General features: G+C 40.5%; 1 long non-coding RNA gene across 1 annotated transcript; it reads left to right on the top strand.

Moving 5' to 3' along the window:
* Positions 1–1,099: 1,099 nt before the first annotated feature.
* LOC122458837 lies at positions 1,100–22,946 on the top strand. Its single transcript, XR_006279118.1, has 4 exons — positions 1,100–1,382; positions 16,071–16,144; positions 22,098–22,246; positions 22,751–22,946. It is a non-coding gene; the product is annotated as an uncharacterized LOC122458837 (long non-coding RNA).
* Positions 22,947–25,141: the final 2,195 nt, after the last annotated feature.

A 25,141-nucleotide genomic window follows, 5' to 3' on the forward strand; every position in this document is an offset into this window, starting at 1 on the left:
GTGGCCCCAGGTTCCCCTACCAGCCAATGGGAAAAAGGAAAGGTCTGGGCAGCGATTTGGAAGCCTGCCTCACACAGTTTGTACAGGTTTCAGAGTAGCAGCCGTGTTAGTCTGTATTCGCAAAAAGAAAAGGAGGACTTGTGGCACCTTAGAGACGAACAAATTTATTTGAGCATAAGCTTTCGTGAGCTACAGCTCACTGCATCCGATGAAGTGGGCTGTAGCTCACGAAAGCTTATGCTCTAATAAATTTGTTCGTCTCTAAGGTGCCACAAGTCCCCCTTTACAGTTTGTACAGAAACCCTTTGATACCCCTGAAGGGTGAAACCACATAGTGACCTGGCTGGAGGGACAAGCTATGAAGAGGGAGCATCCTGACCCTCATATCTCCTGGAGCATGACAGGGGCTTCAGCATGAGTGAGAGACAGAAGGGGGTGTCAGATGCAGCCCCAAGGAGGTGTCCTAGAGGTGAGTAGAGTATCACTTTAAAAAGCCTGAACTCAATTTTCCACTCAATTTATCCCATACAAGATGCAAGAGAAGAAATGGTAATCTAACTAATCAGATACATGCTGCTATTTGTTCACCCTGGATTAATTTTGAAATGTAATTAGTAAAACAAAGAATCTAAGAAAAATGGTTTAAATAATTACTCGTAATACCTATACTGTATATACATTTGGTAAAAACTGGTGTTAAAAGACTGGTAATTAAAAGGCTACTTTTTATAACATGGCAACTTATTACCAGCAGAGTAAATGCTTCTTTATGTAATCATTTTTCTTAAACACTATGGGTTAGATGCACAAAGGGATTTAGGCCCCTAAAATGGCAGTCAGGTGCCTAAATCCAATATCTAGATAATAAAAATCCCCACTCAGCCCAATCCTGTAGGCACTGCTGGAGTAACAAAAGGACTAGGAACCCAATTACCACTTTAACAGTCTAAATCTCTGTGATGGGGTGGAGAGCAAGGGGTTAAGGAACTGCTCTGTGCTCAGCCAGCCCTGCCCCACCACACATGTAGGAAATGCTCCCGGGGAGGACAAATTAAAAGGCAGGGGAACAGCTCACATGGTGGCAGACGAGGGAGGAGATCAGAGCTGCAGCTCCAACAGAGAAGAACTGAAGAAAAAGCAGAATCTCTCCTCACAACAACTGCCCAAAGGTCCCTCCCTGAGAGGGAAACATTCCCCTTTCCATCTTGTACAAACTCTGGACTTTGGTAATTCTCTTTGTTTGGTTTGGACTACCCCAGCAGGGGAAAACTCTGAACTAATCTGGCCCAGGATAGTGGGCCATACTACAGAAGGAGGTAGTTGTCACAAGAGAAAGGAAGAGAGTTAGCCTGCTACATGCATCCACGAGAAGGTGCATTGTGGTGAGCAGACATCCTTCATGCTGCCTAGACCCAGACAGCGACTTTGGGACAATAGTGGGGGAGGGAGGGAAAGGGAGGATGAGGTGTGGTGATAGGAAGTGGTCCAGGGGAGGAGAGCCTTAAGCAACCCCTGGCTGTTAGATCATTCATAGCTCTTCAAGAGCCCTGGGTCGGAGCCTGGTGGAGTGGGAGGACCCAAGCTCCCTTACCAACAACCCCACTATAAGTCACGGACCTAACCCCTGTCCATTGTGTGAAGATATCCTACCAAACAACGCCGAAGCAAGGACTGTCCCAATCTCAGAATCAGGCCCTACTGGGATTCACAAAACCCCCACTCATTTGCCCCCAAACCCTGTTACATGCCTAAATGTGCTTAGTGCCTAAATTTTTTCAGTAAAAGTTCCTGAAGTGCTTATGTTTCTGCCTCTGAGGATGCACATTGCAGATCCACACCAGGCAACTGGATGTCTAAGCACTGGGCTGATGCACAAATTGGGAGAAATGAGATATTCCTCTATCTAACTCATCATGCAGCCTGACCTGGCAAGTAGGCTCAGAGCCCCCTTACCAGATTGGGCACATATAGACAAGCTTAAACATAAATAAAGGAGGAAGAGAATGAAATATCCCCCATAATTACAAACCCTCTCTTGGTATAAGGCAATTACCAATAACTGAAAACTCAGCCAAATATGAATGGAATTTTGGGACCAGCAAAAGGCACCTCTCTGACCTCTGGGATACCTCTCCTGCTGAGTTACTCGATGTCCTGATTTAAATAATGGAGGTAGGAAAGGATCTCAATGTTTCACAAGAATCCTTTAAAATTGGAAGTGCTAGGCAACCTAAATGGAGAGGTCATCACCAGCTCCCCATACTGTATACTCCCCATATACTTTTTTCATTTAAAAAAAAAGTCATATTTTATTTAAGGCCTTCCAAAACTAAAGAATTAAGAAATCACCAGTTATGGTAAAATTATCATCCAGGCCAATCTCAGGTCACTCAAATATCATGACAATCAAATCGCATTCGTACGTCACGACTTCAATGCCAACTGCAGAGTTCGGTCAGACACTTTTCAGGTGTTGCCACTAACCCCCCTGGCCCTTATCTCTTAAGTTTAGTGTTGCTTTTAAGTACTGTTGGCTCATCTGTAAACCAAAATGCAAGTGAAGTTTTTGCTTGGACTAGTATCCCACCCACTTTGCAGTGAGGATACAGGCTAAATCACTCAGATGCTAATAGTCCTCTGATGCCAGTTTTCCCTGGGAAAGAATCAGAGTGCTCAGCTTAGTGCCGCAGAAAGGAGAGTGGTCTGTGACCCCAGAGGTCCTAGCAACGCACATGGGTGAATGCAGCACCACCAAGAACACAATCACTCATATAGGGCTTTGTAGTGTGGCTGCTCAGACCCAGACTGTGCTAACCTGGGTGCTCAAATCTGGGTGCTAATCACCCAAGTTTACTCTGTAGTGAAGACATAGCAACAGAGTCCATCCTCCACAACAAACTCCCTTTCATTTGCAATGCACAATCACACTAGTACAAATATAGGAATATTTTTCATTGCAACCTATGTTACTTAGCAAGAAAGGGGAAGCTGCAGTTTTCTCAGCTTGTTTCTGAAAAGAATGTAAAAGAAAAAATAGATTATTCTCTCCTTGCTTCTTTTTAAATTGCAATTGACTAAAATATAAAATAATTCTTAACTATACAAACTGTGAACTTCTGTTTTTCAGTATAAAGGTTAGTGTTTAGTGTTGTGTTAAATACTTTATCATGACAGCCAGATTGTAAGAGAGATTAGTATAATATTTATACTGATTTTTATGAATATTGGTTGTCTTTAAATGTACAACATTTCTGTAAAACAAAGAACTTCTAGTATGGTGGGTTTTTTTTAGTTTGTCAACAAATTAAATTGGGCCTGAAATATTTGTTTATATCTCTGGTGTATCTCTACTGGATTCAGTGTGCGAGTCAGGAACACTGGAGTGAGTTTGCCATCTCTACTATATCAAGTGTCTTTAAAAATACCTTGCACTCATGGCACCTTACGAACATGATTAAGATATACCTCAGAACACCCCTATGAAGAAATTGTACAGCACATAGGATGACCATACCATTTTGGCCGATACAATCCCTTTTTTAAGCCCTATCTCGGCCATCTTGACTTTTTTTTTTTTTTTCAAAAGGAGGCATTTGTCCCCTTTGGTAAGAACAAACGGGACAAATGCCTGCTTTTGCCAAAAAAGTGGGGTGAGGGTGAGCGGAGATGCCAGCCCCCTGTGAGGGGGAGGGAGGGCTGGGGGGGAGGTGACATTCCAGCATGGGCGGGGGGGAAGCAGGGTTCCAGCAATGGGCAACAGCCTCAAGTGGGGGGGGTAAGGGAGGCTTGGCTGGGTGGGTGTGTCCCATTTTCTCTTTGGGAAATATGGTCACCCTATGCACAAGTCCAATTTTAAAGGTGGTGAAATTGAAGCCCAGACAGTTTAAGTGACTTGTTAGCAAATCAGTCCAAGATTAAAATTTACTTTTTCTGACTCCTGATCCAAGGTTTAATCTATTAGATTACACTTCTTATACCCAGACAAATTACTTAACTTGCTTCATTCACTGCAGGATCAAGCTTTAATATTATTAGTCAAGTAGGAAAATGGAGAATCAGGGGACTTATCCTAAAAACTTCCCATGGGGAATTTAAAGTGTTCACACCTTCATAGGAAACTTCCAGGTTTCATTTGATTTTTTTTTTTTTGGAGTTTGTTACTGAATCAGAAATTAAGCCCAGCTCTACAAAACATTCATGAACCTAGATTGAGTTTCAAGCATACTTTCACTAACTTCTCCTCCTTCCCCATAGGTTACCTAACTTCCTGCCACAGACCTTCATCTCTCAATCTTCAGAGGGAATGTCTCTGTTTAACACTTTCTTTCTTGCCCTAGTCTACACTTAACGCCTCCTGGGATCATCTGGGCACAGAGTGGCAAGAGACTATCCACTATCTGAATCCTTTATATTTGTGGTGCCCAAACTCTAGGGAGAGGTCCAAGATAGGAAGTCTAGAGATAGGATACTTTGGTTTAAGCCCTTGTTGTGCCACATGCCTCTGTGACCTCGGGCAAATCACTTAGCCTCTCTAGGCTTCAGTGTCCTCTCAGCAAGATATGATGATCCCCATTTTACAATCTCACAGGCATGTTAGGATAAATATATTAAAGATGAGATGCTCCGATACTATGGTAATGGGGGACATGTCTTAGAAAGGTTTTCATAGGATATCTTGGATAGGGGTTTGGGCAGTGGCTCAATCAGAAAGTCTGACAAAAGCTACCACCTGGAACCTCAGAAGATTCACAGTAGGGCTAATAGAAGACTGGAATGAGAAAGTGGAGAGTGCATATTCTGGCACCTCTAATAATGCCCCATCATTTACAAGTTGCTCTGTGAGAAAATGATTTCCCTATAAGAAGTTACCATTATATTTCTAAGGGTTTTATTACTTTGTCATTATAATTTTGGGGGTTGGACTAGATGACCTCCTGAGGTCTCTTCCAACCCTAGTCTTCTATGATTTTGGAAAATCAGACATTTTATGTAACTGTAAACAATGCAATTTACATAAAAATAGAAACGCATGCTGCTGCTGCAAATCAACAAACAAAGATAGCAATACAAGCCATATTTTAAAAAATATATATAAATTGTCCATATCTTACTGAGCAATCCTGATAATACAGTGTTGGCTCCACTTTCAAGGGCTTATTTTGAGTGCCTGGGACACACACAAAGCTACACAATATGGAGATTAACACTGACATAATGATTACAACATACTGTACCTGTTAACACCCTGCAACAGATACTGAACAAGATAATAGAAGCCCTGAGGAAGAAATTCTTGTTTCATAACTAATTATAAATTTAAAAGGAAAAACTTGCACACATGATTGTAGACATCATTTCAACTACGAAGTGTCATTATTATGAGATGCTTTCAGTTATTCTGCTTTTGCCAGCATGACCTATATCTGTTTAATGTTTCATTGGGCCATTAGCAACCATACAGAATCTTTGGCAATATAGGTGGACATCTCTTTTGCCCTTTGTCTCTTTCCTATTTAAATATTTGAGAGAAAAATTGTCAGCATGTTTGCTTTGAGATCTAGTAAAATTACTGTAAATTAAGTTTAAGTATTTTCCCTGCAGGAGTTGCAAAAATATAACACCTGTCATAAAAGTATTTCATTTTGTAGATTATGCTCTTTTAGTCTAAACATAGACTTCAGAGGAGGAATATTGTAATGGGGCCAGGTGCATCACATACAACAATATATAAGCAAAGTGCTCATCAGATTAGACACCTAGTATATAGGGAATATTTCGAAGTACAAAAATAAGACTGAACAGAACTCGGTGTACAATCTTAGCATTATGTTTTCCATACAAAAGTTTTCAGAATCAAAATAAATATGAAGTTCCATAGAATCAAATGCTTTGATGTTACCTTTTTATTTTTGCCAGTAGGTTGATGGACCAATGGCATTTAAAACAGCTTTGTCCAATGCTGGTCATATGAAGTGAGAAAGTACACATTAGACTATTTATACTTGAACCAGGGAGTAAACCATTTTTCTGTATTTTATTATCTTTCTTGCAAGGTCCACACAAATAAAAAACATCTAAAGTCTTGCCAGTGACCATCAATAGATATAATTCTTCATGGACAGTTTTACAAAAATATTTTTTTAATAAATAAACTTCCATAAATATGTTGCATGTGCTACATGACAAGATTAATTAGATGCTTCTCTTTCTCTTTTCTCTTTGCATTGTTTGTCTGTCTGTGGGCTTTTGTCTTTGGTAAGGGGGAAAATGGCTGTGCCCAAGTTTGAGAATGTTTGGCCTTTCTATGTATCTTTAATAAAGCTGAATTTTTAATAGTAAGATTGTGCAAAATATTTGCGAAAGAATCCAAAATTGGGGTGAAATGCCACTGGTTTCAGGCTTTGTTTTTACTGCAAGTCCTTTATACATGAACATCATGACCCACGCAATACAAAGTTCTTAATTATAATTTATTATGGTATAGGAGGATCTGGCAGTGACTCTATAGTTAAGGTTATCTAACTCTTTCCATTAAAGACCTAGTTTTTAATTGTTGATAACTTTGCCAAACTTCAATAGTTCAGGCTGACATTTTTCATACCCGGTGTTTGCCTCTTAAATTCTTTCATTAACAAAAACCCCACAGTACAGACACTTCATATCACAAGGTTTAAAAAACAATATGCTCTTTTGCCAATGCTAAAAAATTACTGTTAAAAATTCTCACATCCATTGTACTGAGGCTGTAGTGCCTTCATGCTTCGGAGCAGGGACTTGAAATTTGGTAGCGGGACAGCTGTGGTGCCAGGGATATGTCTTTTCTGTCCTTATGAGAACCTACCAAGTGTTAGCCGATTTATAAGCCTCTTGTCAGCTGGTGGGCTCTCTCATTAGATATGGAAAGAACTAGTGTTTGACAGGGTGAAACAGTTAGGAAAAAGTCAAGGGCTGCCTGCCTGTCACATGACTCAGTGGGGGATTGAAGAAAGGGACATGTATTCTTTCCAAGTTGAAGGGAAAAGGCTGCTTGGATCAAGGGAAGTGCTTGGCTTTGTGTTAATCTGGAATATGTGTGTGTTTTGAATAGTAAATTGTGCCCAGAGACCAGGGCCTGAAACATGGGCCCTCTTTGATAGTGAGTCCAGTGGTGGCTGGGATTTTAAGAGGGTGGCCAACATTCCACCAGATTTCTGGCCTTACTCTGCTACTCAGGTCCACATAAGGCTGGAATACAGAAATTACAGTAGCTATGCCTGATCTTTAGCCTAGCAGCCAGTCTCATAAGGGAAGCAGCTGAGACCATCCAAGAGTTGAGCAACCACACCGGGGCAGAACTATCCAGTGGAGATCTTTTCCTTCTCTGATCCTGGACTCTTCAAAGAGAATGTCACCATGCCAGGAGGGAGGCCCTTGGAGCCCTGAAAAAAGAACTGGGAAAGGCACATGTATGCAGTGTAATAATGGACCCTACTGGGGTGTCTGCACAAGGGACCCCTTGGTGTTCTCCCCACCCCCAGGGGTCAATACTCAGACTATAGCTCATGGACCTGACTTTGAACATTCCATCATCCCTCTAGCTTTGAAAAATCAGCTGTATGGCTGGCTGGCTAGGGTGAATGGGTAAATGGCTGAACCTGGCCTAGTTTCGCAGTACTCCCACTTTGAACTCAAGGGGGAATCCTGGCAACAATTACTCAAGATACCCAGACAGAGACATGCCACACCCAGCTCCTTATTCCAAACTGTACTGGAGAAAGTTATTGAACCTACTCCATGATGTGCTGTGCCCAGGGCATTTAGGGATAGAGAAGATCAAGAAGGGGGTGCTAGATTGGTTCTGTTGGCTGGGAGTCTATCAAAAAAATCAAAGAGTACTGTCCTTTCTGCCTTGAATGCCAATTGGTGGCACCCAGGCCTGCCTTCATTTTCTACCACAAATAAGCTAGTAAACTCCTTCATCAGCCCATGAAATAATTAGTCTCCTGCCTGAGTCTGTTTCGGTCCCTTGCCTTAAGGTATATTTTTACTATTCAAACACACACAAACTCATGAAGCAACACACTATAATTCCCCTTAATGACACAGGCTGCAATCCCTAGAGCCATTTCCCCTGTCTCTCTCAGCCCTGGGAGAGAGGACATGGTCTTCCTTCAATCCCTTCCTGAGTCAAATAACAGGCAGGCAGCCACTAACCCTTCCTGACTATTTCAGCCTCTCACACACTTGTTCTTTCCTGAGCTGCTGAGAGCCCACCAGTTTACAGGAGGCTTATAAATGGCTAACTTTGGGTGGGTTTTCACATGGGCAGAGACAAAAGCAAAGAAGCACACACTACTGAAATACAGCACAGAATTCCTGAATCCCAAGCTTTGTCCACTGTCAACGAATAGCTGTAAAAATGACTGATCGAGTGTGGGGTTTTTTTTGTTTTTTTTTTTATGGCTGGTCCACAGAGAAGGTAACAGCCAATTAATGTTACAAATTAATCTGTTAACTCAAGTCATTAGATGTTTGTGCAGTAGGTCTAAAGGTTCCAAACCTGCTGATGATCAGGGATCCTAGAAATCCATTTGCTGTGGAAAAATCTGGAATTTGCAAAGTGGGGATGTTAATTGCCTTACAAGTCTGGGTTCAAATCCTGCTGCTCCTTACACCCATACACTTGTGTAGGGGTGCCCTAGGCAAGGTTTGTCTTGGTGGGCTGCAAGGACATGGGATGCTGGTCCTAGGATTGTCCCTCAGGGCTGTAACATCCCCGTCAATGAGATATCAAAGGGAGCCATGTTTCATTTTCAATTCCAGTATGTCATTGACTACATATTCATCGTGACCCTGGACCTGCACCGGGGGATAAGGGAGCAGTGTTTGATGCATAAAGGGTTGTCAATGTATGGCTTTAATAGAGACACACGAAACACTGTGTGTACCTAGAAAGATCTGAGTAGTCACTTGAATAGTCACAGGGTTGATCACCTGTCTTATTGGGTATGTACCGAGATAGTCTGTGCAGAGGCATTGTGCAAACAGCCCCACCTTCTGTACCTCAGTAAATGCTGGGCCTTCCCAATGCCAAAAGCCAGCGTGTCATTTGTAGTCCTCCTTTGCATTCTCAAGATGTGTATTAAGCTCCTTATGGACATCATGGATCTGCAAGATGCAGTCAGCATATATGGAATTTGTAGAGGTGGTGGACACAGTCAGTTTTAAATGGAAATGGAATCCAAAGTTCACGCAGAAAGGACTCTGAAGTGAAGATATGGAGGCAAGTCCGCTTGGAGAAGAAGAGCTGACCAGTCATGGCAATAATTCGTAAAGCACAGCAGGTATTGTTCCAAAACCTCATTTACTCTTTCAGACTGGTCATCAGTTTGTGAATGGTAAGCAGAGGGCGTATGAGCATGGACCCCAAACAATCGTGGAATTTTGCACCAAAACTATGACACAAATTGTGGTCCTTGGTTGGACCTGATCTATGTTGGGAGCTCCTGAAGATGGATAAGATGTGTCACCAGGAGCTGGACCATTTCTTCTGTGGAAGGCAGATGTGTAATGGGGGCAAAGTGTGTCATTTTATTTAATTAATCTACCACAGTGAGAACAACTGTTTGTGGCCATATCCCTTTTTATAGTGGTTTTTCCCCCCTTCTTCAAGAAGCATCTCTAGCTGAGGTTCAGGGGACAAAAAAAGTCTGTGTGGATGGATACCCGAAGCTGTTTCTTTTTAAGATAAAGATTTTTCACCCATTTCCCCTTTCCTGCCAATAAATAGCCACTTAAGCAGGTGATGACACATTTGACCTTTTTTTATGCCTGACTGAGGCATCATTTTGTCTTTTGTCTCTGCGGAACTGGTTTAGCCACTACCCAGACTTAAAATATCTTAGTAATATTATACAGTAGAATCTAATAATTTTACACATAATGTTGCAACACACATTTTTCCAGGGCAACATTGACCAGTGAGTTATGAGTTTTCAAATGAGACCTCACAAGGCTTACTTTGTACCACGATTATCATAATAGTGTGGAAGGGGTGAATACAGGAGTACACACCATCACAAATGTGTAAGTGATCCTTGACATACAGCAAGCTGTCCCACACCTAGTGTTGTCCCTTACTTACTGGCTCAAGGTCTCTGGAAAGTGGGTCCTCCTTTGTAGCTGAATGGATTAGGGACAGGAGGTCTTGGGGCATCATTACAAGTATATACAGATCATAAAAACTTGGAGTATGTCCATAAAGCACAGGCACTGAACCAAAGACAGTTTTGATGTGCCCTGTTCTTCATATGCTTTAAATTTGCCTTCACCTGTTACCCAGGAGCTCAGAACAAGGCAGCTGCCACCTTGTCCCTAAAAGGGGAATACTTCCCTGACCATGACCATTCCCACATGGAGCCACTGCACATCCTTAAGCCCATAATTTCCTAGATGCTGCCATTCCCCAAGAAATTACCAACTAGTAGCTCATATCCACTAGAAATAGACGTAAACTTTGGATATATCTGAGTCATGTACTCTGAATGCTAACACACAGACACCCATATAAAGCTGTCAAATGGAAACCAACTGGTGCAAGGAAATAAGGCCCCCAAGAGAAACCTTAAGAAGAACTCTTAGCAGGGAGGGCAAACCAGTCAATATCAATACTATTGAGCAGATAGAAGCAGCTAATGACAGAGGCGAAGGAGGAGACAAGTTTCTGCCCTGTGTGCAAATTATGACTGAGTTTTTCCCATGCATAGAAGCATGGCAGAAGAAAGCACTAAAGTGCTTGAAAGAGAAATAGACATGCAGGCAATCAATGCTGCCATCACTGGCAGGGTGAAGGCAGAAGAATTTACTGGATCTGATAGACAGGGCAAGACTAACTAGTGAAGTGCCATACAGGGGAAGACAAAAAGCTTGTGTTTGATGCATTGGAGGACTAGGAACCAGTGGAGGGATGCAAAGAAAAGGATGCTATAGGATGAGAAGTGAGCCAGGAAAATGATCATAGCAACAGCAATATGAATGGACTCAAAGAAGGCGATGTGCTTTATCTCTCTTTTGTCTGTGTTTCACATCACAACTGATGCCAACCCATCAATAAAAAGAAAATGAAATTTTGTGCAATTCATCCTTTTCTCCTTCTTCATGGGGTTTAGGGGGAAAAGAATGTCCACATTAGTGCACAGCAGAAAAAAAACACAGGAAAAAATATAGCAACTAAAACATAGGAAAGACAAAAATATAGTATGCAAAAAATAGCATTAAAAACCTAGCCTTTAAAAGAATTGGGCTTAAAACACTGCTTATAAAAAAAATGCAATTGAAAATAGTAGCAGAAGTACTTCCTTACTCACTTTGGTGAGACTTACTCATATGAGTATTCCCAATGATTTCAATTAGACTGCGTGAGTAAGTGCTCACTGCCCTGAATAAAGGGTTGCACAATATAGCCAAAAGCCTATAAACATATACCAGAAAAAATATTGCCAACTTAAACCCTGCCAACAGAAACATCTAGTAGATAAAACATTTATTGAAATATGCAATTAAATCCAATCTTTTAATTAATGATAATAAAGGTGAAAGGTTTGATTGTACAACAGAGTTTGTTAATTGCATACTAAGTTTAGTAATTATATAATCAACTAAGGACCCAATTCTGCAATCCTTGATTACAATAGGACTATTTGAGGAGTAAAGTGTTACTCAACATTGGTAAGGGTGACTGTGTCAGATCTTATATATATCATTGATATAATGAAAGTGAATTTAAATTTAAATGGAAATTCTGGACATATAGTTCATCTATTGAATTACACACACACACACCAATATTTTACAGGAAACAAACCCTCTGCAAACAAAACTATTACAAATAAAACAGTAAATTTACTAGCATGAAATCTGTGATTGGAATTCATGATCATCTTCAAAGCTAAATGCAAATTATTCAGCTAGCTTTTAAGATGATTGTGCTTTTCAGTCACACAACATGTGTGCATAATGTCTTTTAGTTAATTACTGCTTCAGAGCCAAACAGCGTATAACATATTTGCTGTTGTTTGATTCAATGACAAAAGTGTTTCATCAAAACACTTCAGTTTTATATAGTTTAATGAAGCCTCTTGATAAGTTTAAGAGTAAAAAAAAAAGGAAGACTCTTCTTTTGGATCTAAGCTTGGATTTCTTTCTGTCAAGAAGTTGTGAGAGTAATGCAAAAAAATCCCCTGGGACAGAGTTGTTCAATTTAGGAAACAATGTGTAAAGATCTCTGGAACTAGAATTTGGATCTGCAGAGACAGAACATCTGTCATTCCTATATCATCACAGGGAAGGCATGCAGAGCTACATCCAAAGGATTAGGATTACGAGATTAGGTGCACAAGTACCACCCAAAGGATCCAGAGTGATAGCACCCTGTGGCCCTCTGAATGGCTGAGCTAACTATTTAACCCTGGAGGGTGCTACCAGAAGTTGCTCTGGCTTGCTGTAACATCAGACTGCACATTACTCTCTGATCTCCAGTCTCCGACCCCCACCTGACTTTGACCCAGACTCTTGCCTCTTGATTCCAGCCTCTTACTACCTCGTATCTCTGGTCTCTGACCCCAGCCTGACTCTGACCCTGACTCTTGGTTACCAATCCCAGATCTAGTGATAACTCTTATCCCTACTCACTGATTGCTGCCTCATGGTCATCCTTGACTTGTGGAAACCAGACCAACTGCGACTGCTAGGCCAGTCCACCTATGTCCTGGTCCATTAAAAATGTAATGTTTGTAATATCATTTGTGTCTTAGCTAATCAAGCTAATGATCAGGCAAGTAAGCTATAACCAGAATGACTGAAAGACCTTCAAATAATATTGCTTGCATAAAAAAAATTGCAGATGAAGAAAGAGAGAGGCTTCCAAATCCCAATGACTGCCTTTGTGCCTTTGAAAATTTCTCCCCCTACCCACAAATAAAATAAAACAAAGTTTCCTGCTATTCAGCTGATGGACCCTTCCAAACAAATATGACATTAACAGCACCTCTTACTCTTCTAAAAGTTTTTCTCAGGCTTATAATTCGATAGTAACCACTAGTGGAGATTTTCTGCTTTTTAACACCGGCATAGACTAGATCTTCCTATTTCCCTCCAGTGTATAATACTAAAACACCAATAGTGTGTCAACGATGGCATCTTCAAAATCATTGTATCATTATTTGAGCAACTCTTCAGGGGATAGTGTGTGACACACCTTAATGCTGCACCTAGAGTTTTTATACAGATGCCAGCAACCCATGTATGGCAGGGTGTTGACTACAGTTAGCAATATGTGCTCTTTACATCAGCCAGTTTGCATCATGGTGGACTAAAGCAAATGGCACAAAATGTAACTGGAAAAATCTGCAATGATATTCAAATCTGGGGCTGTTTTTAATTTCTTTGTCACAGTGAATTGGTAATCCTGAATGAAGGATGCAATCACTCTTTTAGTTTCCTATTGATCTCTGACAATCTTGATATTTGGATGTCCAGTAAGACCTTCACTCTTAAGGTCCAAATGAGCTTAAAATGCAATAGCTCACTGAAAGAAAAGATCCTATATGTGATGTAGTAGGAAGAGGGCCAGAAACATAAGCCCATGTATCAGAGGCCTGGTCTGAGGCCTGGGCTAAAATAGTCAAAACCTTGCTGATATAAAGCAAAGTTAAGTTATGAGCAAGAGGAAGGCCTTGCTTGCAGAATTTGACAAGCATAAGGTTAATATTATAAAAACACATATTCCTAAGAGGTGCTAGGCACAAAATACTCATGCAAGCACATTCCAGAAGGGTGGTACCAGAACGCCTCGATAAACACATTCCCCAAAGATAGCAGGAACATGTTGACCTATCTTAAGGATAAGGTCAGGATGGCAGCATGATGAATATAGATGTTTTGATTGAACCTACAGGTAGAAGGCAATGGTTGGTATCGTAATACGTCAGAAGGTGGCACCCTGATATGTCAAGGGTAATACGTAACTTACTGTATTGGTGTATAAAGATGTATCTCAGAGGGCATATCTTTGTCCAGCTGAGGGGGCAGTGGAAAGCCCTGCCATTGACTGAGCTGCATCCATTGTCACAGGCATACTTGTCACAGGCATACATGTGCTAGTGTAACTGTCGACATTGATCCGGGGAGCTAGGATCATGCTTTGCTGACAGTAAACCTGACCAAGCGCCTTCGCACCTTCCTGGATTTTGTGGTCATTGGGCAGTTCACTAGAGATCTGCTGTGCTAGTTATCTGTGCAGAGCTGGGACAAAACATAGGGAGAACACACATACACACACCCAAACATCTGATGACATGTGGGAGAGGAAATTATAGACATACCACAGAAAGAATTCAAACAATTGCTTGTGATTATACAAACTGTGACTGCCTGAAGTTCCTTTATGGGATTGCACACATTTTTTAGTTTCAAACATAGGATATTCTGGGGACTGAACCAGTCACTCATCCTTAGAACAAAACTGAACATAAGTGCATCCTGAAGTCTGGGAAAATTCACTCAACTCTCTCTCCTTCCCCCTCAGTTTTGCCCTCTGGTCCCCTCACATTTTAAAGGTAATATCTAACCTGCTGCTGCAGAATTTGAGGGCTTAACTGGTATTGAGGCACCAGCATGCACCATGTACCTGAAGAAACCCATATCTCATACAGTCAGGCTTCTCAGGCATTCTGCGCAGGCTGAACATCACATCTGGGAAGCCACAGGGTGAAAAATTCAGCAGACACAACATAGAGCCCAATACTACTGACACAGCCTCCTGCTGCTCAGTATGCTAGTAGGCACTACTTTCTGCTCTCAGATAAGCAGTGATCAGGGGAAAATCACAGAACTTGTCCTAAACTTTCTGCTGACAGAAACATAGGGAGAGAACAGCAGTAGGAGTGTGCCCTCAGAAAGTTTGGGCAATCCTTTCATTTTCCAGCCATGTTTTATCATGTCCTCAACAGGCACAGATTAAGGCAATTATGGTTGCCAATATAGATAGGTTTTGTCAAACAGATTATTTTTCATAAATAGGTAGTTTAGGTTCTGATAAAATCAAGTAGGTAACATCTAGATTCCTTAGCAATATAAAAACTAATGTATCTAGATTCAGATTTTTAAGAGTGGAAATTTACCAAAAGCAAATCTATTAAAGCTGTGACAGCAGCCAGCAAAATAAAGGAAACCAACTATTATGGGGCTATTATACCATATATTTCCCAATGCCTATTTACAATGGGACAAGCCTTAAATGTTTTATTTAACTTATTTGTACCATGGTCTAGAGGAACACTTCTCCCTCAGTGATGCCTTTCCTTCCTTGTGTCACAAGTATCATGCTCTTTTACTGTGTTTTTGTGTGAAAATATAATATTTGGTATGCCAATAGTTTATTAATATAGTTGATGTCTTAAAATTGTTTTACTATTGCAGCTGTTTTCGTTGTGTTCGGTATTAATAAAAATATTTGAACTATCATAAATGTATAATCAATGTGATGTTGTACTACGTCCCTCTTGTTACCAGGACATACTTTTCATAAATTTATCAGTGTGTTAGTGCTCCTAAGCCATAGCACTAAAGCATGTGACAGTATAAATCAAAGTTCCTTTATCTTTCTACTGCACTAAAGAGTTATTTTTAAAATCAGGATAATTTTGTTTTCACCTTCATCTTACTTATCTTCTCTTAGTAATGTTGAATATTAACCTTCACCTTTATTCCCTTTTTACAATAAGTATGCCAGCCATAACTAGTCTTGTTTACTCCAGAAAAGAAATGCAGCGATGTAGATGCCTGGGGAGGGAGAGTATATTTGCATAGCCTCTGGCTATAGGTTAGCTTCTTTTGGTAATAAATCATCATAAATAAATAAAATAAGTTGACAATGCAGGGTAATTGGCATGACATTCATAGTGCCATAATAGTGATCTTACTCTTCACCTCTCAGGGACTACTCTTTCCATAGGAGAAATATTTCATGCTCATGAGTGGTGGAGTTTCTTATCTGATCGTTTTAATGTAATTATTCCTTTTTTAATCTACAGTAAGAATAAACTCCATACACTTCAGAGGCTAGACCTCAAGTTGAATTCGAGGTACTGGCATTGTGGATGAAAAGGTAGGCTTATGATGTTTTTCAATGTATTTTTTTCTATTAATAGTGGCAGCATTTAGTAACTTCCTCTGTTCTGAGTCCTATTGTAGATGCCAATATTTGGTGTTCACCTTGCAGTTTGTTTTTGACAGTTGCTAGAAGGTGATGATCATATTTCCTAAGAGCAACTGCTTTTCATATGCAATAATTTTGCCCTTTCCAGAGTAAAGTCAACTGGCATTTCAAACCCTATTCAGAGCCTATAAAGATCAACTGTTTGAAAGGAAAGTTGATCTATAACAGTCTCCATTCCCCCTTCAACTGAGAAACTTCCTCTACTTCTGAGTTAATTCTCAACACTTATAGTTTTCCCTGCAGTGTGTGTCTCCCATTTTAACCTAATATACCTCTGACACCCTTTAATTTGTTTATTTGTATTTTTATTTGATGTATACAATTTACAGTAAATCATATTCTTCTTGAACATGCTTTCCACTCCACAGCAAGTAGCATAACTTTCCCTGTGTAAGCTGTGTACCTATAGAAGAGGTTGACAGCATTTCATCCCCAAAATTAAGGATCCCAGATGTAAATCCTGTTGCTTTCATTGGCGTGGCTATACATTGAATATAATATTTCATCAGATGGCAGGAAAATTTGATCAGGTTCTGGCACCCTGTGGCTTAAACATAAAAGGCATTAATATAAATTAATTTCATAGTCAATACAGTGCATCACAGCCACATGGTTTCCAGATACATATTGCGTATTATTATCCAGAATACTCTTTGTATGATATCCACACCCAGGTTATCCTCTGCACCTCAGTGAATAACACCCAAGTGTACATCAAGGAATGGTGGAAGATGATGAGGTAAATAATAAAACTCCTTAACACTTATCTAGAGACCTCTTCTCCCAAGTACACAAACTGAAACCAGAAAAGGAGTACTTGTGGCACCTTAGAGACTAACAAATTTATTTGAGCATAAGCTTTCGTGAGCTACAGCTCACTTCATCGGATGCATTTGGTGGAAAAAAATGCATCTGATGAAGTGAGCTGTAGCTCATGAAAGCTTATGCTCAAATAAATTTGTTAGTCTCTAAGGTGCCACAAGTACTCCTTTTATTTTTGTGAATACAGACTAACACGGCTGCTACTCTGAAAACTGAAACCAATGGCTTTGACTCCAAAGGAGGACACACTGAGAATTTTTGTGGGCTAAATCTCTCTGCCTACCTAACCTATGTCCTCTCCACCCTGACACCAAAAGGATATAATTTGGATGATCCTCAGGGAGACTTACCAAGGTCATAAACAGAGGTAAGACTAAAGGCACTCAATGTACAGCAGAATATATGGGCACACATGGTAAAGGGGAAGAACCAATCACCCCGGGCTATTCTGAGCAGAAGATTTTAAAAGATTTGCTTTTCAGAGAGTGAGTGCTCAGCACTTTCCAAAAATTAAGCCCCTTTTACAGTGACCCAATTTAGACACCCAAAAATTGAATCACCCAAAGCTACTAGCCACTTTTGAAAATCTTGTATTGTTATTTATAGCTCAGCCATTGGCCCAATGGTCACAGATTGTAGCCCCACTATACTGGCAATGAAAGGAAGAAATTTCCCACCAAGTCCACATATAATTGGTTATATATACCATCTGCAAACACTTGAGCTAAAGGCCTCTCTCACTGTCGCACTGCTTTGTGTATATTTCTGAAACAACTATTTAAAAATATGCTTTCTGTGTGACATTTGATATCAGGATATAGCAAGATGCAAAAAGCTGAAGAAATAAATAGCCTCCAAGGGGAACAGCCAATCATATAAGCAAAGGTTCTTTTTAATAGAGGTGGGCAAATATTTTTTGGGCAGTTTATTTGCCCCAAATGCAGTTTCAAGTTGACTGAACTTTTTTTACACATTTGGAATGAATTTGGTGAATCATTTTGGCTGGGAAAAAAAATGAAAAAAAAAATCAGAGAGGTTGAACTGTTTCAACTTTTTCAAAATGAAACATGTTGACTTTTTATTTCAAAGTGCTTACATGTTTTAGTTTAGAAATTTAACTAAATCAGTTGTTGGCAGCTTAAATTCATAACTTTGCAATATACTAAAAATCACAGTCTTAATAAAGGTTTCAGAGTAGCAGCTGTGTTAGTCTGTATTCGCAAAAAGAAAAGGAGTACTTGTGGCACTTAGAGACTAACAAATTTATTAGAGCATAAGCTTTCATGAGCTACAGCTCACTTCATTGGATGCATTTCATTTCGATGCATCCGATGAAGTGAGCTGTAGCTCACGAAAGCTTATGCTCTAATAAATTTGTTAGTCTGTAAGGTGCCACAAGTACTCCTTTTCTTTTAGTCTTAATAAAGACACTGGATTCATAGCATATTGCAATACTCTAACCCACTAACCCACCTTTTTGTCCTAGGACAATGGCAGGGGAAGGTGCTAACTGGCCACTTCACCTTGAATGGTCCTTAGAATATGCGCTAACTACTTAAGCTAAACTATCTGTTTGACTTTGTATTTAGTTGTGATGCTGGGAGTATCTTTCCTAGACCTGAGCAAGAGATGTGTAGTTTGAAAGTAGAGCTTATGCTCTAATAAATTTGTTAGTCTCTAAGTGCCACAAGTACTCCTTTTCTTTTTGCGAATACAGACTAACACAGCTGCTACTCTGAAACCTTTATTAAGACTGTGATTTTTAGTATATTGCAAAGTTATGAATTTAAGCTGCCAACAATCTGTAACCCATTAACTTCTCTGTTTTGTCCTATGACTACAGGGGTGTTAATGGGTCACTGCACCTTGAATGGTCTCTTAGAATGTGTGCTAACTACTTATGCTAAATTACTTGTTCTACCTTGTATTTAGCTGTGAGGCTGAGTACCTTTCTCAGACCTGAGCAAGAGCTCTGTGTAGCTCGAAAGCTTGTCTCTCTCTCCAACAAAAGTTGGTCCAATAAAAGATTTTACTTCACCTACCTTGTCTCTCTAAGATCCAACACATATACAACAACATTGCATACAACTTGTGGGTTGTCAATCAATCCCTTCAGCCTAATACAGATGATGCTATCTAATGTTGTACTTTCACCTATTCTTCATAAACCCACAGACCACACTAAATTCCCTCCTAATTGCTGACAATCTCCATGGCAAGAAGACCCCTGTGTACCATACTGGTGACAGCCTACACAATGCAGTGCTGAAATGAGGCATACTGGATCCCTCAAGGTCTTTCCTTTGATCTACGCACAAGGGTATAGCCTTGCAAAAAAGGGGTTCAAAGAGCTCAGAGGGAGGTGGGTTTTTTTCCTTCTTGCTCTTTTCTTCCATCGTGGGCCCAAGCCAGCTCCAGTTAGTGTCCTGAATGGTGCATTTGGATCCCCATTTAGTGCCTCAGATGGACCACTTGGGGCCCCTGTTTACACCATTTTGGTCTTTATTCAGAGTCCCATTTAATGCCCCAATTGGTGTACTCTGAGCCTCATTTAATGCCCTGAATGAAATATTCAGGCCCTGTTTTCAGCCCCAAAGAGTGTATTTGGGGCCCCATTAATGACCTCTATAGCATATTCGGGGCCCCATTTTGTAACCATTTTGTGTGTTCAGGGCCCTGTTTAGTGCCCTAAATGGACCATTCAGGGCACTGTTTAATGCTTTGTAGCTGATATCAACAGCAAAGCACATATTAGGGTGGTTATTTTAGAGAAGCTAAAAAAGACATTTTAGATATGGCTGCATGCAGGGGACAAAACTATGATGATGGAGATAAAATGGCTGCGCCATACAACGGTGCTCAAAATCAGATTCAGCAGGTAAATCAGTCTGCGTCTTTCATCCTATGTGCTGCCCATTCACTGAATCTTGTTGGGGCAGCTTCTGCAATGGTTGTTCCCCAAGTTGTTCTATTTTTTGGAATTGTTTGAAGAGAAGATTCTACACTCTGTTTTCTGCTTCTACTAGTCATTGGGATGTATTGAAAAAGTATATTAACATTACATTAAAATTCACAGCAAGATGATCAGCAAGGGATAAATACAGTCTTTCCACTACAAAATCAGGTTCAGGGTGTTCCTGACACAGAACTTAAGTTGGAAGCTGACAGCTTGCAAACAAACATTTCACAGTTTTTGTTTGGTTTTTGAGTTTGCTGCTTGTAAGGCTGAAACACTAGGAACAGCCATGCAGTTTGAAGAGAAATGATCTCAGAGAAGGAAAGTAATGCCAAGCAAACTTGCGAAGGACAAAGGGTCATCAGAACTCCCTGCCCCCCACAAAAAATCAGTGACAGGTTTTCAACCCCATCTTAGGCACAATATTAACACAATTGGACAATAGGATGTGTAAGTATGATGGAGTCAGAAAAAGGTTTGCTTTTTTGATGGGTGAGAAACTGAAAAGTCTCAGCAGCAAAGATCTAAGATGGCATGCTCGAAACTTAGCAAGCAGCTACCCTGAGGATTTAAACTCTGAGAATTTTGAGAACAAGATTGAGCTATTCAGCAGTTTTTGGAGTTGCCTCTTTAAGGATGACTAGGAAATGAAGGTGCTCATTGATCTCCTTAGCTGCATTCACAAAAGGTCTTCAGGTGTGAGTTTCCCTAACACAGAAACAGCACTGCATATTTTTGTTCTTTTCCAGTAATCGTGGCTGCTAATGAAAAGTTTCAGTAATCAAAAAATAGTCATGAGCTTTTGAAGAATGTCCATGGGGCAGGAAAGGGTAAGTGATCTGGCAGTTATTTCTATAGAGAACTCAGAAGCAAGGAAGATAGACATGGATGAGCTAATTAATGAGATAGCTATCTTCAGAGAAGTCTAAGAAGGTCCCTTTGTAAAAGTACTTAGTGGTGATTGTGGGTTTTTTTGTGGTGGGGGACAGCAAGTCCCAGATTTGAGTCTTCGAACTGGGCCTAGGAGACTCTTGGCACAGCATTGCACATGGGGGTCAAGGAGAGAGGCTCCCTCTTCCACACAGACACAAGGGCACGGTCTCTCAGATCATCTCATATCAAAATCACAGCTCTGCCAAGCTGCTCAAATAAATATCTCCACCATTCAGTATAGCTACACTGAACACAGTGAATGCCACTGGAGTGTCTGTAGAAAATTTCCAGTTGCTATTGCCAGCTTCAGGGTAACAGAATTAAAGTTCCTTGTTTTCATAAGTTTCAGTTTTCCTGAATATGGCATTCTAGAAGGGCACAAGATGTCACCAGGCAGCCTTAATTATGCGTTAGTTAACTTTTTTGTCAGTGAATTGACAGTGATATTCTGGTAGGTGCCAGGACATAGCATAGTAAGTAGCAAAACTGTCAGTATAGTCAGCCACCTTCAACTTGTGTCTCAGAATGTGCTGATGGCATGATGATCTGGGGCATCCAAATCCTCCACTGGCAACATGAGCCTCAGCTTCTTATTTGGTTTACCATGTGCTCCTGTACCAGGCTATGCATTTACATGAGATGACAGAGGAAAATTAGAAGTGCTAAGCTGGGGTTTGGCTCTCTCCCTGACCCCAGTTTGTTTCTTTTTTCATGGACAATTGATTGAGATATATTAGAAGTTGCACATCAATACAGGTGATGTGGTGTACACAGAAGGATGGCTTATTCTTTGGTCCATACCGGCTGCTTTGTGCCACTCTGTCAATGCAAAGCAGTCACAAAGCAAATTTACCAGCTCCCTATATGGCATTGTACCAGTAGCAGCTTTATGCCACATGCTCCTGACCCTCAAAGTAGGGGTCATTTGTGGCAGGAAAGGCAGGTGGCCAAGGCACTGGTCTCAGGATACCAGAATGACCCCTAGCAGGCAGGCACAGCTAAGTATAACTTAAAACAGCATTTCACTGATCAAAATCAGTAAAATAAACAAGGAAAGCAAACCCTATATCCCCTTAAATAATGTGCACTTTTAACATTCTTTGTTTGCTTTTTACATGACTCCTGCAACAGAATAGTGAAATCCTTAATTACTTGATCTACGCGGGTGGCCTATTAAGATTTGGAATGGCTTATGGTGAAAATTATACACGAGAGACTTGTTCAATGCCTATTTGGATATTTGGGCCAGATCTTTATGTCCTTACTTACTCTTTACCAAGGTAAGAATCCATTGGTGTCAAAGAGTGCCAGATGTGTCTACACTTGCAGCCATATTCTGAAGTACCTATTAAGGCAAGGCTCCCAACTCTGAGAAGCTCAGTAAGGACTTCAGAATTTGATCCATGGTTACCATTATTTACATATGCTGGAAAACCAAATCAGGCTCAAACCCTCTTGACGTCAGTGTTTAATGGTTCAATTTAGTGCAGCTCTGTTTATTTCATGATTATTATTACTGTATTATTTTACATTTATGTTGAAATATTTTGTATATAACTATAACATTCCTATTAAATGTGTGCTTGGCTATCTATCTATCTATCTATACACATAGATAATCTTCACTCTACTTTACGTAAGTAGCACATCAGATTGTAGGACATTTTCCAGTGTTTTATCCAGTATAGTTTTAAAAATCCCAGTCAGTGGAGCTTCCAGCGCTGGAGATTATTCCAAAGACAGTTTTTCCTGGTCTTCATGTTTTGTTTTGTTTTTCATATTAGGTTTGCCAAAGATGCAAAATATATCGTAACAAATCATCTGTGAAAATCAGAATGGAAGAATGTGTTTTAAAAAGTCATTTTCCTTCTGAACGTGTTTTCCCACAACATCCCAATTTCAAAGGTACTATACAATTCTCCTTCTTCTATTAGAAGAAAAAGCTAAGTATTGTATTGTTTAGTTTGAGAGCGCATATAACAACAAATGTGCTGGCACATTTCCCTCTATCCTTCTCACTTCCACAAGCTTTCTGATGTCTTTCCAGTTCGGAGCTCCTGCTTAGATAAAACAGATGACTTTCTGGGCCTGCCTCTGCTAACAGCAGGCAGGAGCAATGGTGACTGATTGGTTGAAACATGAGGATTAATGGGTATTTATATTTCATTAAATTTTATGCTCACTGGAGAATAATGTATCACTTGCAGATATTGAAACATATGTCAACCCTATCCACTTACATATAATTCAATTTGACTTAAATGCATTGATCAAATTTTATTAAAGTCCAATATATCTTCCAAAAAGGCCTGCTAACACAATATTGCTGCTTCACATTCATCAGATAAAAGGAGGCAATTGTGTTGTAATTCTATTTATACCATTTTTCGGGAAAAGGGAGATTATTGTGGAGAGAATACTCATTACAAGGTGACTGGAGCTTGCTGAAGGACTTGTGGCTGAGATTATTAAGAGAATTCTCAAGTGATGCCCTTTAGTTAAAATTTCCCCGGGGTGGGTCATGCTTGTTTTTGTCCCCATCGGAAAAGAGAGATCAGCATTGCTAACAATATTACCCAGGAAAGTTTGCCATGAGAGATTTGGGAGCATGCTAACAATTTGCCATGTGTTTTTTTTTCCCCCTAAAAGCTCAATTTATGAATCATGCATAATTGGCTTGCTTTGAAAAGCTACTGCTCAGTATTTATTCCACTCCTCTCTTCTCTCCTCTGCACATCTCTCTCTTTTAATAAACTTTTACAATTTTTATGTCAGTAGATATGAAAACTATTTTTTTTATATTTGTTCATGAATCCTACATAGAATAAGAGTTTAAACCTTCTCTCAGATGTGGTTACTGTTGTTCAAAGATCACAGGCCTGATCTTTCCATTCAGTATGCACCAGGCACCTTAGCAAAAATTGTGTAGCCATCCTACTGAAAAAGAGTGGAGCATAAACTATGATCCAGCAAAGCTCTTGAGCACGTGCAAAATTTCAGTATTGCCAATTTAAAGCATTTAAAAATTATAAGTCAGACCACCCCCCAAACTATGAGATTTTTAAAATAATAATTTGGGGGGGAGTTATTCACCTTCTGGCTTTTAAGATACTGGGGGGAAAACCACCTGTCCCCAAACTGTATGTGAACGTCTCAAGTTCAGAAATATACATGCAAAAATACAGGATTCTCTTTGGTTGCTTGGATGGGAACTCCACTTACCCTGTCCGTTCCCCTGGCATATCAGCACCTGTCTCTTCTTTCCTTCCCTATCCAATCCAGATATGCTGCCTCCCAGTCTTCTGTCTTCCATTAGCATTCATCATTCAACATATGGGATTTTCCCTTCTTTTTCCCTTACAGGAACATACCCCAGAGAATGTCTCTTTGCCACCCAGTATTTGTCTATACCACAGGCACTGACTTTACAAAGTGCCGAGGCCTGCTTGACCCCGGCTCAGCCCCAGATCCTGCCCTCAATTCACCCCTTCCCCCAAGGCCACACCACTCCCCGCCTTTTTCCACCCCTTCTCCAAGCGCACCATGTCCTCGCTCCTCCCCGTGCCTTCTGTATGCCATGAAACAGCTGATCACGGCAGGCCAGAAGCATGGGAAAGGAGGGTGAGGCACTGATTGGCGGGGCCCACCGGTGGGCAGGAGGTGCTGGGGGAAAAGGTGCTGAACACCCACAGAGCTGCACTAAAGATAGGGGGGCTGTCGGTGGGTGTTCAGCATCCACCATTTTTTCCTCTGTGGGTGCTCCAATCCCAGAGCACCCACAGGGTCGGCGCCTGTGGTCTATACTCCTCACAGTAGCCTCCTATACCTCATCAGTCTCCTTTCTGCTCTTTAAATTTACCTATTCCCCTGAGTCTCCTCCTAACACACACACTGACTGATTTGTAGAGTTTGAGGCTGGAAGGAACCATTAGATCAAGTCTAAACTCCTGTATATCACAGGCCATTAAATAACAACCAATAATCCCTGTATTGAGTCAAATGACTTCTGGTTGTGTAAAGTTCGAGGATCCGGTGGCATCTTAAAGACTAAAAAAATTATTTAGGCATAAGCTTTTGTGGGTAAAAAAACCCACTTCTTCAGATGCATGGAGAGAAAGTTACAGATATAGGCATAGATATACTGGCACATGAAGAGAAGGGAGTTACCTTACAAG

Source organism: Dermochelys coriacea, chromosome 2 (genome assembly GCF_009764565.3).
Source record: "Dermochelys coriacea isolate rDerCor1 chromosome 2, rDerCor1.pri.v4, whole genome shotgun sequence".
Taxonomy (NCBI): Eukaryota; Metazoa; Chordata; order Testudines; family Dermochelyidae; genus Dermochelys; species Dermochelys coriacea.